The sequence below is a fragment of the Macrobrachium rosenbergii genome, chromosome 10, assembly GCF_040412425.1.
Source record: "Macrobrachium rosenbergii isolate ZJJX-2024 chromosome 10, ASM4041242v1, whole genome shotgun sequence".
Classification (NCBI taxonomy): domain Eukaryota; kingdom Metazoa; phylum Arthropoda; class Malacostraca; order Decapoda; family Palaemonidae; genus Macrobrachium; species Macrobrachium rosenbergii.
In genome coordinates, this window is record NC_089750.1 from 27,609,463 (window position 1) to 27,623,263 (window position 13,801).

At 49.8% G+C, this 13,801-nt stretch overlaps 1 non-coding gene across 1 annotated transcript; it reads left to right on the forward strand.

The window, feature by feature from the left end:
- Positions 1–3,278: 3,278 nt before the first annotated feature.
- On the forward strand, positions 3,279–3,381 carry LOC136843063 (U6 spliceosomal RNA). The gene has a single exon (XR_010854423.1). It is a non-coding gene; the product is annotated as a U6 spliceosomal RNA (small nuclear RNA).
- The last annotated feature ends 10,420 nt before the right edge of the window (positions 3,382–13,801 follow it).

A 13,801-nucleotide genomic window follows, 5' to 3' on the forward strand; every position in this document is an offset into this window, starting at 1 on the left:
GAGCGATGATCACCCCGAATCTCAGAATGATTCTGGTGGCACCCAAATGGCCCCAGGCCATTTGGTATCCGGACCTGCTAGCTCTTCTCTCCGAGGTGCCGAGAGAGATTCCCCCCTGGCCCAACCTCCTGCGTCAACCTCACGTAGAGCGGTTCCACCTGGCAGTGCATTCCCTGTGTCTTCATGGCTGGAGGTTATCCACCATCTCTTGCGAGCAAGAGGCTTTTCGCGTTGCGCAGCAACAGAGATGGCAGGATACCTCAGACGATCCTCCGCAGTGGTATACCAGGGAAAGTGGTCCGTCTTCTGTGGTTGGTGTCGTCGAAGGGGTGTCTCTCCGATCGGAGCCTCTGTTCAGCAGGTCGCAGACTTCGTCTTCCTTCGCCGAGAGAAGCTCCTCTCCGTTTCAGCCGTGAAAGGCTACCGCTCTGCACTCGGCCTAGTCTTACAGCTGAAAGAAGTAGACATCTCCTCTTTAGAAATATCTCTACTGATGAGAAGCTTCGAAAGGTCTTGCCCACCCAGGGATCTCAGGCCCCCTGCGTGGGATGTGACTCTCGTCCTGAGGAGCCTGACTCGTGCACTGTACAAGCCTTTACGAGTCGTCAAGACAGGGATCTGACCCTCAAGACCGTCTTCCTGCTAGCCCTGGCATTGGCGAAGAGAGTTGGCGAGCTTCACGGACTTTCCTTTGATGTTAAACACTCGAGGGGATGGGATTAGTTACGCTTGATTTCGTCCCGCATTTCGTAGCAAAGACTCAGAATCCTTCGGTCCCTGACGCACAGTTCGAGTCCTTCACGATCCCCTCCCTAGAGGACTTTGTAGGTAATGAACCAGATGAGATGCTACTGTGTCCTGTTAGAGTGCTGCGGTGCTATCTGAAGAGGACTCGAGACCTCCGACCTGAGTGTCGACGACTCTTCGTTAGTACTGGCTCGACCAAGAAAGAAGTGTCCAAGAACACCATCTCTTTCCACAGACGATAAGGAGAGCGTACTCAGCTTCAGGAGAAGACGACACCGGTATGCTTTGTCCTAGAGCTCACGAAGTCCGCAGCATTGGTCCATCCCTTGCATTCCGGAAGAATATGTCTGTATCACAGATGCTGAAGGCGTGAGTGTGGTCCCAGCAGACTACCTTCACCTCCTTCTACCTCCGGGATGTTGCACACAAGTCCTTGGACACTTTTTCCTTGGGTCCTGTGGTGGCTGCTCAACAAGTTGTGTAGCTTACCCAGCTCCTCTAACAGGACAAGTTGCGTCTCGCCTAAGTTGTACGGTTGTGATTAGGAGAATGAATGTGGAGTGACTGGCCTCTCTTCCTTCTCCCCATCCTGGCTCTCTTCCCATGGGCAGGGAGTGAACGTGCCGTTACAAGCTGGATGTGGCGGTCGATGCAGGTAAGCACATAACGGGAGCTCCCGTTCCTTCTTCCGTTCAGGTTGATAGAAGCAACCCCACTCCTTCCTCTTGCAAGGGGAGGAAGGAGACCATGACTATAAGACAAACCCAATGCTTGTATTTGCCTTTATGTCATCCAACGTCAAATTCTTCCTAGCCTACTTTGCATGAACTGACGTCTTCCTCTTTCATGCAAAGGGACCCAGAAGTCTGACAACTGATCCCGCGTTTCTTACAACCTGATCTTTTGTCAGAGGCAGTGTTTTCCCTTCCTCGCTCTCACGACCAAGAAGGGGAGACAAGGTGGTGAACTCCAGTCAGTTCATTGGGGCTTAATCAGATTCCTCCCTCCAATCAGTAAGTCTCCTAATGTAAAGGACCGAGGGTTTGTATATTGTGTCGGAACAAATAAATTTTAAAGTAAATTGTATTTTTCCTAACTATACAACCCTGAGGTCCTTTTACACTTTATGCCCACTTCATGCCACCCCTCAATCTGATACCTGGGCTGAAAGGCAAAGTGGAATGTTTACATCCGGGCAGGCGGTACTCCTGCCTCCCGGACAGTAGTTAACTGCCTAACCACCTTGTTTGAAGTTCAATGGCCATTTCCAGCCTACGCCTGAAAGTAATCCCTAATGTAAAGGACCTCGGGTTTGTATAGTTAGGAAAAATACAATTTACTTTAAAAATTGTTATTTTTAAAGTAAATTGTATTTTTCCTAACTATACAAACCTGAGGTCCTTTACACTTTATGTCCACCTCATGCCACCCCTCAATCTGATACCTGGGCCGAAAGGCAAATTGGAATGTTTACATCTGGGCAGGTGGTACTCCTGCCTCCCAGACAGTAGTTAACTGCCTAACCACCTTGTTTGAAGTTCAACGGCCGTTTCCAGCCTACGCCTGAAAGTAATCCTAATGTAAAGGACCTCCGGTTTGTATAGTTAGGAAAAATACAATTTACTTTAAAAATTGTGATTTTTCTCTCCTCCTACTAGCCGTGTGTTTATCCACTTGCTTCCGTGCCTGGCTGCCTAGCTTCCTTCCCGCACCATCGCCAGTCTTGTGTCTGGGTTAACAGAAAATTAACCTTGCAAAGTGAGTGTTGTGCAGTGGAGGAGGTGATTATCCAGCCCGCCGGTTCTCCTTGACCTAAGTCACTGTCATACTCCCCTTCACCTGGGAGGAGTTATACTGAATGTCCAAGGGAGGCTGGTGGGATTTACCCCAGGTAATTGCCTGCACAGCAGAACCTGTTGCATATTCCCAGGTATCGACAGACAGCCACTGAAAAGGTGTCTTCATGGAGGTCTAGTAGAGGAGGCTGCTATCCGACCCTTTGGATATCCAAGACCTCAAGTCCCTGTCATACTCCCCTTCTCATTTGAGAAGACATACTGGCAGTCCAAGGGAATCCAAGGGGGTTTGCCCCCGGGTAGTTGCCCCTCGGTCGAACCTGTTGCATATTCCCAGGTATCGACAGACAGCCAATGAAAAGGCGTCTCCATGGCAGTGTAGTAGGCTGTCCAGTCCATCAGAGATCCTAGACCTAAAGCCCCTGTCATACTCCCCTTCTCCTGGGTGGAGACATACTGGCAGTCCAAGGGAGTCTTAGGGGTTTTGCCCCTGGTTAGTTGTCCCTCAGTCGAGCCTGTAATCCAGGTACAGTATTGTCATACAGCCACTGGAAAGACATCTTGATGAAAGCGTAGTGTTTCAATGTGTAGTATGAGCATCATTCGAAATGGTCATCTTCCAGAGTACCAGTCTTCAGCCTGCTAGGCTGACGCCTGTTTTTGGTGCCAAGCGTTTGTCCAGTGTTCCATGGATTGCCCAGTTAGCCCCTCCGGGTGCCCAGTGTCCGAAGTACTGTACTTGCTTTGGCAGTACATATTCTAATTGGAACGATGCAGAGAAATTAGTATGGCCCCTGCACAAGGTTGACACACAATTTGTGAAGCCTTCCACAATTTTTAATCACTTCTTTTTTGGGCGCTAGTTCCCGATGGAACGCCTGGCTCCAGCTTCCAAGTAGTTGGCACCAGTCCCCTTTGCCAGGCGTCTACTCTCCATTCAACACTCAGTGACTGCTCATGAGCTTTGTTTTTTCTCTGTTTAAGGTCTGTGGCTGGCCTGTGGAGGACTGTCGTACCACAGAATTTTGTGGTCTGTACAAGGTGTAGTCAAGCCTATGGGTTTTCCAAGTGTCCACACAGCTATCAAGAGTCTGCAGAGTCAGCAGTTGGTTTGCAATGTCCACGACGCTGCACGATGCTTTGCAAGATCGCTCAGTTATCTACAGTTGAGACGAACCAGAAGACCCGTCTTCTGAGACAGGGTTTTCTCAGTTTGGGGACCTGTGTTTTCTCAGTTCAGGGACCTGTGCTTCTACCTCTCTGCACCATTTTAGGTCTTTTCATGAGTCCTCTTTCCTCTTTGTTTGACCTTTTTTTGTGGACTTCACATCAGTCTTGACTTAGAACTGTATAGGCCCCGCTCAATGGGTTCTCTATGGTGAACCTCCCATTTTCTACGGTGCCTTCACAGACTGACGTCTGCGTATACGCCGACATCTGCACGCCACTTTATAAGCGGGTCGCTTCATCAATAAACTAGCAGTACTTGTCTTCCTGCTCTTTCTTTAGCACCTCTCACAGTGGTGACCCCCGAAGTGGTTCCCAGAGCCATAAAGACTCAAACGGCGACTTAGTCTTGGCCTGTTGAACCAACCCATGCCCCTAACGGACTAACTACGGTGCTCTAACAAAGCACCCGAGCGTTACTGACCCTTGTCGGCAAATTACCGACGTCATTAGCGGACCCACACGGCATGCTCCCAAGTGTGTATTGACACGAGTGTTCCCTCAAGCTCCAAGTGAGAGTGCGGAATGAGCATGGATGCAGACATTCTCTCCCACATACAAATAACCACAAACTTCTTGAAGGTGGATGTCTCCCTTGTGCAACCCCCTCTCAAGCCCTCCTCCACGCCGAAACCCACACGCTCCTCCACGCCGGTACCCGCTCCCCGCATGTGCCCCAATGCCTGGGCTTTTGCCCTAAATATCATACATCCATCCGTCCATCTGCTCCCCGCACGATGCCCCTCCTGACGGACCAACCGAGGGCTGCCTTCAGCATAAAGCTGCCACCGTTCACCCATCAGAACCCGGTGTCTTGGCTCTACAGGGTCGAGGGGCAATTCTGGGTGGCAGGCCTGACCGACGAGGTGTTGAAGGTGGACATTGCTATCAACGCCCTACCGGAGGAGATATACAGGAAAGTCGCCCCGTGGGTGACGTCAACCACAAGCCTTGCCAACTTCCAGGAATTAAAGGCCAGTCTCGTTGAGACCTGCTCCCTGCTGGTCTCCGAGAGGGCCGCCCGCGCCCTCGACCTCGCCATCAACCCCCGGCAGGACACGAACCTCCTGGAGACGTGGCATGCCCTCCAGGACCTCCTCCACCCCGAGACGGACAGCAGCAGCAGGCACAAAGAGATTAGCCTGTCGAGGGAGATCCTCCTGCGGCAGCTACTCCCAGAGGTCTGTGGACAGATTACGGAGCCCTACACCCTGCCAGTTGAGGATCTTATCAGAACAGTGCAGCAGCTGACTGACTCCACGAGGACGGCGAAGTGGGCATCCACACCCGCACACCCCATCAACTGCCTCTAGCCGGAGGACCCTGCCACAGAGGGCATCAATGTCGTTGCCAGGAGGCGGCCACCCCACCACCAGAAGAAGGAAAAGCCGGGGCTTTGCTACTACCACCAGAGGTTTGGTAAAGATGCCCGGAATTGCGAAGCCCCCTGCCTTTTCGCCCATCCAAAAAACGGGGGAGGCGGCGGCCACCCTCACAGGCTGCCATGGCAGCAGCATCCAAAACACCCAGGAGCCCTGCACCAGTAGGCTTCTACATCCGTGACACTGTCTCCGGCAGGATGATGCTGATCGACACTTGGGCAATGTGGTCAGTGTTCCCACCTTCCAAAGAGGACTGCAAGCACCTGCCGGACCTGGCTGCCTCCCTGACGGCCGCCAACGGGTCCCCCATCCTCTCCTACGGCACCAGGCTCCTGTCGGTTTCCATCCTGGGCCGGAGATACAAGTGGAACTTCATTGTCGCGGACTTCCTTGCCCACTTCGGACTGGCAGTCGACATCGGCCGCAAGTGCCTGCTGGACACCGAGTCCTGCCAGTCCCTGCCCCTGTCGCCGGGCCCCAGGGTGCCTACAGTCTGTTCCGTCTGCTCCCCACCAGTACGCCTTCCTCCTGAAGGAGGTATTCAAACCTGAGCTTCGTCAGGTGCCCGGGGCCCCCACCAAACAAGGGATATATCGTCACATCAAGACAATGGGGCCCCCGATGCACGCAAAGTTCCGGAGGTTTCCCCCACAGCGCCTTCAGGAGGCCAAGAAGGCTTTCGCCGAGATGGAGTGTATGGGCATATGAAGGAAGGCCCCCAGCCCATGGGCCTCCCCCATTCACATGGTGCAGAAAATGGACGGCTCCTGGAGACCCTGCGGTGACCACAGGCAGCTCAACCTCGCTACAGAGCCCAACCACTACCCTCTACCACACATGCAAGACCTGACGGCCTCCTTCCACGAGGCCAAAATATTTTCAAAACTAGATGTTTTAAAATCATATTTCCAGGTACCAGTAGCTGCAGAAGACATCCCCAAAACCGCCATCATCAGGTCCTACATCTTTGCCTTCTCCACCTTCGGCCTGAGGAACGCAGGGGCGACCTTTCAGAGACTGATGGACAGCATCCTTGGGGACCTGAACTTCTGTGTGTGCTACATCGATAATATCCTAATTTTTTCCAGGTCCCACAAGGAACACCTTCGGCACATCCGGAAGGTCCTGCAGCGTCTGCAGGAGAATGGCCTCATCGTCAGGTTTGACAAGTGCACCTTCGGCGTCGATAGGGTTGAATTCCTGGGCCACGAGATATCCCCAGGAGGCGTCCCCCCCAGTTGCATCGAAAGTCGAGGCTGTCGCCAGGTTCACCACCCCTACCTCCTTCAAAGCCGTACAAGAATTCTCCGAAGACCTTAGTGTGGGGCCCCGACCAGCAGCGGGCCTTCTCCCTAACGAAGGCTGCCCTCGCCAAGGCAATAGCTTTGGCCCACCAGGACCCCAGCGCCCCCCTCCAACTAACAACGGACACCAGCAACGTCGCCTCTGGGGCCGTCCTGGAACAGGTCATCAACGGAGCCCCTCAGCCCATCATCTTCTTCAGCAGGAAGCTCAGCCCCACCGAGTCCCACTACAGCACCTTCGACAGGGAACTCTTCGCGGTGTACCAGGCGGTACGCCACTTCAAATTCCTCCTGGAGGGTATGCCTTCACAAAGCTGGGGGATGCATGGTCCTCCAGGCAGCAGCGGCACCTCGCGGCCATTGCGGAGTTCACCTGCACCATCAAGTACCTCCTTGGCAGGAAGAACCCAGTAGCCAACGCCCTCTCGAGGATCGAAATCAACGCAGTGCAGCTTGGGATCGACTACGAGGACCTCGCCCGAGAACAAGCCACCGACCCAGAGATTCCAGCTTACTGCACCGTCATCACATTGCTGAACTGGTTGGATGTGCCCCTTGCCCCTGGGGGGCCAACACTGCTGAGCGACGTAAGCACTGGCCACCCCTGCCCACTGGTGCCCGCCTCCTGTCATCGTCTGGTCTTTGACGTCATCCATGGACTGTCCCACCCCTCTGGCAGGACGACGGCCAGGCTACTGGCAGAGAAGTTGGTCTGGCACGGCATACGGAAGGACACAACGGCCTGGGCAAGGCAGTGCATACAGTGCCAGGCCAGCTAAGTAGGGCGGCACACCGAATTGGGGGTGGGCGACTTTCCCCAGCCAGGGGAGACTTTTCAGGCACATCCACTTTGACATAGTGGGTCCTCTTCCCCCATCAGGAGGAGCCAACCTTCTGACAGTCGTCGACCGCTCCACCAGGTGGCCCAAAGGGATTCCCATGGAAGAAGCCACCTCCGGTGCGTGCGCTTAGGCCCTCCTCTCCAGCTGGATCAGCCAGTTCGGTGTCCCGGATCATATAACTACGGACAGGGGCCCAGCCTTCCTGTCTGAGCTGTGGACCGCCCTGGCACGCCTGCTGGGGACCACTCACCACAGCACCACTGCTCACGACCCCGCAGTCAATGGAATGGTGGAGAGGTTCCACCAGTCCCTGAAGGCGTCCCTCATTGCTCGTTGCACTGCCGACAGCTAGAAGTACCAGCTGCCCTGGGTCCTCCTCGGGCTGAGGACCACCCTCAGAGTCAACGGCGACCTGTCCGCAGCAGAAAAGGTTTACGGGGAGTCCCTCCTAGTCCCGGATGAACTCATCATGGAGGACCGGGACGACCTAACAACACAGAGGCTCCGCAACAGGGTTGGGAAGTTCGCCCCCTGCCAGCGGACATATACTGACAGGACGTCCCCCTTCATGCCTCCCAGTCTATCCTCCGCCACCCACGTGTTCGTCAGGAACGATGCCGTACGCCCATCCTTAACCAGGCCCTACGGGGGCCTTTCCTCGTACTGGAGAGAAATAAGAAGGCATTCCAGGTGGCCGTCCACGGGAAAGACGGCTGGGTGTCGGTAGACTGCCTCAAGCCCACATTCCTGGAGGAAGACGTCAGGGGCACTTCCCAACACTCCCATCCACAAGGCACCGGAGAAGTCGAACACACCCCCCAGCTGGGCCCTCTCTGCCGCCCCAGCAGATACCTGCTTTGATCAGACGTTATGTACGTCTTGTGGGGGGGTAGTATTGTAAAGTCCCCGCTCGATGGGTTCTCTATGGTGAACCTCCTGTTTTCTATGGTGCCTTTACAGCTGACCCGAGGTTGCACTTACACAACCTTATCATTATTGTGATTTGTATATTTATTACCTGTTCATTTGCCCTTATACATAGTATGTGTGTCAGAGTATTTTTGTGTGTCCAATCAGCTGTTGTTAATAATCATGTTATCTATATATGCCTGTCCTGTTTTGTGTAGAGAAATAGTTTGACCTTGGGTCACTTGTAAATTTTATACTGACGTCTGCGTATACACCGACGTCCGCACGTTGCTTTATAAGTGGGTTGCTTCATCAATAAACTAGCAGTACTTGTCTTCCTGCTCTTTCTTTACCACCTCTCACAGAATGACTGTCTTGACCGAAGTATTTTGGTTACAACTGGGACAAGGTAACAGTCGAACACCGGCACCTTTTTACTATAGCCCCAGATTAAAGTTGGACTTACAATGGTGGCTGTACATACTGAGATGAAGAAGGGAACTCCCGTCTTCCTCTAATCCCAGACCTAGTCTTCTACTTTACACCTCGGATCTTGGTCGAGGAACCAACGGGTGAACCTAAAACTTTCTGGATTGTGGTCCCCTGGATGATGGATCCTTCTCACTTATGTTACTGAGCTGTAAGCATTTCTTGTGGGAGCTTCAGTGCTTCTTGACCTTAGTTTACACCTGGACTTTGGTAGTTCTCTCTAGACAAGATTTCATTCCTGGTGTATAGAGAAGAATGGCTATTTTCTCTCCAAGCAAGAGAACCTCTACTGTTAACAGATCGGGTTCAATTTCATTCAAGTCATCTGATTTTTTGTGGACAAATTGAGAGCAGGTACTTCCCTACATCCCCTGGTCTGGCGGAAACTGTGGAGTCCATGGGGCAGACCGTCGATGATCCTATTTGCCAACTCAAGGAACCTTCAAAGTTTCAGAAAGCACCAGTACAAGGTTTTTCTACTAGACTTATTGCTTAAACTAGTGTGGTTGCAGATGTCATTCTTCTAGCTCCGTCTACCAGACTACTGTATGTGGGCTTTTTTTGAAGCTGGGGTTGCAGTCTCTACCCCTCTTCTTGGAGACATCTATGGCCCATTTTCAGATACCCCTTCTGTACCTGAGGAGATCTACATCTTTCGTACTCCATCAGTAAAGGTATTGATCAATGCTTAACTAAGTGCTTAAACACAGGGGCCTAGCTTTAATGACCTTATCTGGTCTTTGACACGTCCAAGCGAGGGAGAAATCTGGTGTACTGGAGCCTGGATGTATTCTGAATGACTGACAAGTCCCTTGTTTGATCTCCTGCGTTCCTCTTCTTGGCAACCTTACATGGAAGACACCCTTCCGAGTGACCTCTGACTTTGACTAGGACGCACTAGTGAGATCCAAGTCATCGTTTAGAGAAGGGATTGTCATAGGGAGATGCTTTTTTCCTCATTTCCCCTGGGATTTTTAGCCATAATGAGGATCTATTCAAGCTCTAGATCTGTTCCTTCTCCTTTAGAAGTTAACAGACATTGACTGAAGAAGAGAGAACCTTCTGTCCAGCTACAGCTTTTGGGTTTTTACATGAACAAAATCGGACTAAGATCACATCCTGAAAGGGCTTATTTTTGAATGCTTGAGGAAACATTTTTACTTTTAAATGAAAGTCAAGGACATCAGAACGTCCTCTTCCTCCGTAGCTTTCAGGCTCATTTGTCCTTTACTTCTGTTCAACTTAGTCCTACTGGAATTATATTCGTCCTCTGCGTCTCTACTGTACATCCATTCCACATAGCCCTACTGGAAGTATAGTCTTCCTTCTTAGCAAGTGATCCCGATCTTCTAGCTCGCCTGTACTGGGTGACAGCTACAGTCTGGCGTCAGCTGCTGTCTGGTGCCAGCTATAGAGCTTCCAGAGTTACAATCTTCTAGCTTGTCTGGCTCCCAGCTCGCCTGGCGCCAGCTCTTGCACTGAGCCCCTGCTAACCCCCACGAGCACCTGCCAGTCCCGAGCTCTTTGCTCAACTGGTGCTCAGCGCTTCTGGCACCAGTTACAGCATGGCACCAGCTACAGCCTGACACCAGATCATTCTCCAAGCGTTCAAGCCCTCTCCAGCTCTGTGGGAGAATAGGGAAGTCTCTGTCCTTTTGGAGTTTTTCAGAGGACCATCCTCTACATATGGTGATATGGCAAGATCCGTTTCATTTACTGACGAGGACATATTACCCTCGTGGACTTCTAACTTGGGACACACTCAGAATTAAGAGAGCAGTCTGCCTTTGAACTACTGGGAATGTAATTGTTCTTTGTTTTTCACTATTTTAAATGGAAATTGAATAGTGTTGAATCTTTCAGTGCCTTCAGACCATTTCTAGTGGCTGGCATGGTATCACAGAAGGAAGCATAGGATTGTTTTTTCCCTTTGTCTCTTCACCTTGTAATAAGGTGTTGAGTTTTTTGCGGAGCCAGGGGGTATATTGTATCTGAAGCACCCACCACTCCTGGTGGATGGATTGTGGTTTCATCTCAGTGTAGGTGACAATGTTGTCTGGTTGTTTTTAATTTGGTGCTGCGCCCAAGGCAAGGGCGAGCACCTATCTTGCCTTGCTAGCCATTGGAGTACTTCCTTCGCTGCAAAGTTCCCATTAAGTAGGAGGTGGCCCGTGGCTATACCACCATGCCACTATGAGTTAAGATGAGCACCTACTTGAGGCAGTATCCCAATAGCTCTCTTAGCTGGTAGGTAACGACAAGCACTGGTTTTCAATGCTAGCAGTTTTTTCTGTTTTTAAATTCATTACATACTTAATGTATTTGGAGTAGAATATGTCCATGTATTCCACCTCCTATCAATGTGGGAATCAGCTATGTAATTGCTTGGTAAGTTGCTTATATAAAAAGGACATTTTTATAATAAAATAAAGTTTTATATTATATACACTTACCAAGTAATTACATGATCGGAGCCCACCCTCCTCCCTGCTGATGGACATAAGGCATGAACAGATTGAAGCTATCTGCTAAAGTCATTCCTAATATTCCCGCTAGTGGGTGGAACTAGTCACCTACACAGACGTGTGAAGTGTTACCCTCGAAATTTTGAATTCAAGCTGCCGTGTAAGTGAACTAATAGCTATGTAATTGGTAAGTATACTGTATATAAAGCTTTATTTTATTATAAAAATGTCATACTGTTCTTACTTTTTCAAATTCATTGATACTGTACTGTACTGTATATCAACTAAATGGATTGCTTCTAAAAGTATGTCTGCATATGTGTACATACTTTTGCTTATGAAATACACCATATTAAATGTGTACATACTTTTGCTTATGAAATACACCATATTAAATGAAAAGCATAAACACTGTTGCTTTTCAAGCATAAGTAACCTCATATATCCTGTATATCTGTACAGTATTCTTGTATATATACTGTATGCATACAAATACTGAAAAATTTTTAACACTACATTACTGTTTTGTATTAAGTATAGTGCTGTACTGCATTAAGTAAGGTCAACAAAGGTACTGTACTGTAATGTACAAGAGACAGAGAGAGAGAGGGTGGGGCCACAGCAAGTGCTTATTGTTTTCTAACAACATGCACAGAGGCAGGCGATGGTTGCCTGTATGCATATGTATGGTCACTATCTATCCTCACAAGCACAGCCAGGAAAGCTTCAGTCAAGATGAATGCATTTGTTTGTTCATTCAACACAACCTTTATGAGCAAAAACAAGGAAGCCTCAGGTGAGTGCATGTTCATTTGTTCACTATCAAAGGTCATCTGCTTGGGTGTGCTAGACCCGCCATCTGATAACCCCAGTTATTGACTATTTGGATACTTCCCTGCTGTTAAAGTGGAGACCCACCCTGCCTCCCCACATCTTAGTAGCTGGTCAGTTAGAATTCTGATGGGAAACAGGTGATTATAGACTGTCAGCCAAGCATTCTTTTTTAGTTTTTGAATGGTAATTGCACCTAACAGTGCAATGATGTAAGCCTACTGACTTTAACAATAGGTTAGTATCCAAGTAATGAAGGTGTTATTAAAATTTTCTTTATTTCCTTACCTATAGGCAGCAGCTAGTTGCTGTGGATGGAATCTTCAGTGTACTAATACCTATTGTGTCTGGACCGCAGCACAGAAATCACTACATAAAAACGTCAAGTAGTTGAAAGCCATTCGTCTGGGCCTTCAAGCTTTTTCTCCACTTGTTTTGGGGAAAACAGTTGCGATCTTCTCAGACAACACCACAGCTCTATGAGGCAGCCAAAGACCTTCTGTGGGTAGCAGAACCAAGTCAAGCTATTGCCCCACTTTGTGCAGGGGAAGATGGATGTTGTGGCGGACCAGTTAAGCCGTGGTCACCAGGTTCTCCCTACAGAGTGGACCTTGCATTCCAGAGTCTGCAACAATCTGTGGAGGCTTTGGGGTAAAGTCTCTTTGCTACTTCAATGAACAACTGAGTGTCTCTCTTTTGCTCGCCAGTCCCGGATCCTTTAGCTTGGACAACGACGCAATGTTGGTAGACTGGACATTCCTAGATGTCTATGCCTTTCCCCCTTGGGGATAATTCGGAAGGTGTTAAACAAGTTCAGTTCTCATTGGAACGTCTTGATAACACTAGTCGCTCCCTTCTGGCTGAGGAAGGAGGTGTTTCCGGACCTGCAGAGACTTCTCGTGGATTTTCCAAGACTTCTTCCACAAGAACAGTTGCTGCTCAAACAGCCACATTTTCACAGGTACCAACAAGGGTTTTCCGCTCTGGCCCTTACAGGCTTCAGACTGTCAGAAGCTTCGTTAGACCAAAAGGATTTTCATGTAGGGCTGCAGAAGCTATTGCTAGATGTAGAAGAGCTTCTTCTTGCAAGCTCTAACAGTCCAAGTGGACAGTGTTCAGAGGATGGTGCACACAAAATCATGTTTCTTCTTCTGAAACCTCTGTAGCCCAGATTGGAGACTTCTTGCTCTTTCTCAGGACTGTTAGGAAATTGTCAAACTCTACTATTAAGGGATGTAGAGCTATGCTTGGCTCAGTGTTCAAGCACAGAGGCCTTAACCTGTCTACGAACCAAGATATTAGTGATCTTGTCAAGTCTTTTGAGACCTCCAAGACACACAATCGCTCTTCAGTCCCTTGGAATTTAGATGTAGTTTTAAAGTGGCTTGTGAGCTCCTCTTTTGAACCTCTTCATTCTGCCTCATTTAAGTCCCTCACTCAGAAGACTCTCTTTCTTGTAGCGCTGGCTACAGCGAGGCGAGTAAGCGAACTCCAAGCAATGGTTACGAAAGTTGGTTTTGCGCAAGGAGGCAAAGTTTGCTCTTTTTCGCTTGATTTCCTTGCTAAAAACAAGGATGTTTCTCGCCCCTGGCCCCGCTTGTTTATTATTAAGAGCTTGGAGAACATTCTTGGGCCGGAAGAAGAGGAGAGACTTCTTTGCCCTGTGAGGGTCTTTCAGCTTTACATCCACAGGACTGAGATGATCAGGGGTTCCTCTAACAACTTCTAGTGTTCGGTGAGAAACCCATTTCATCTGCTCTCAAAGAACACCCTCTCCTTTTTCTTAAGGAGCCTTATCTCAGAAGTGCA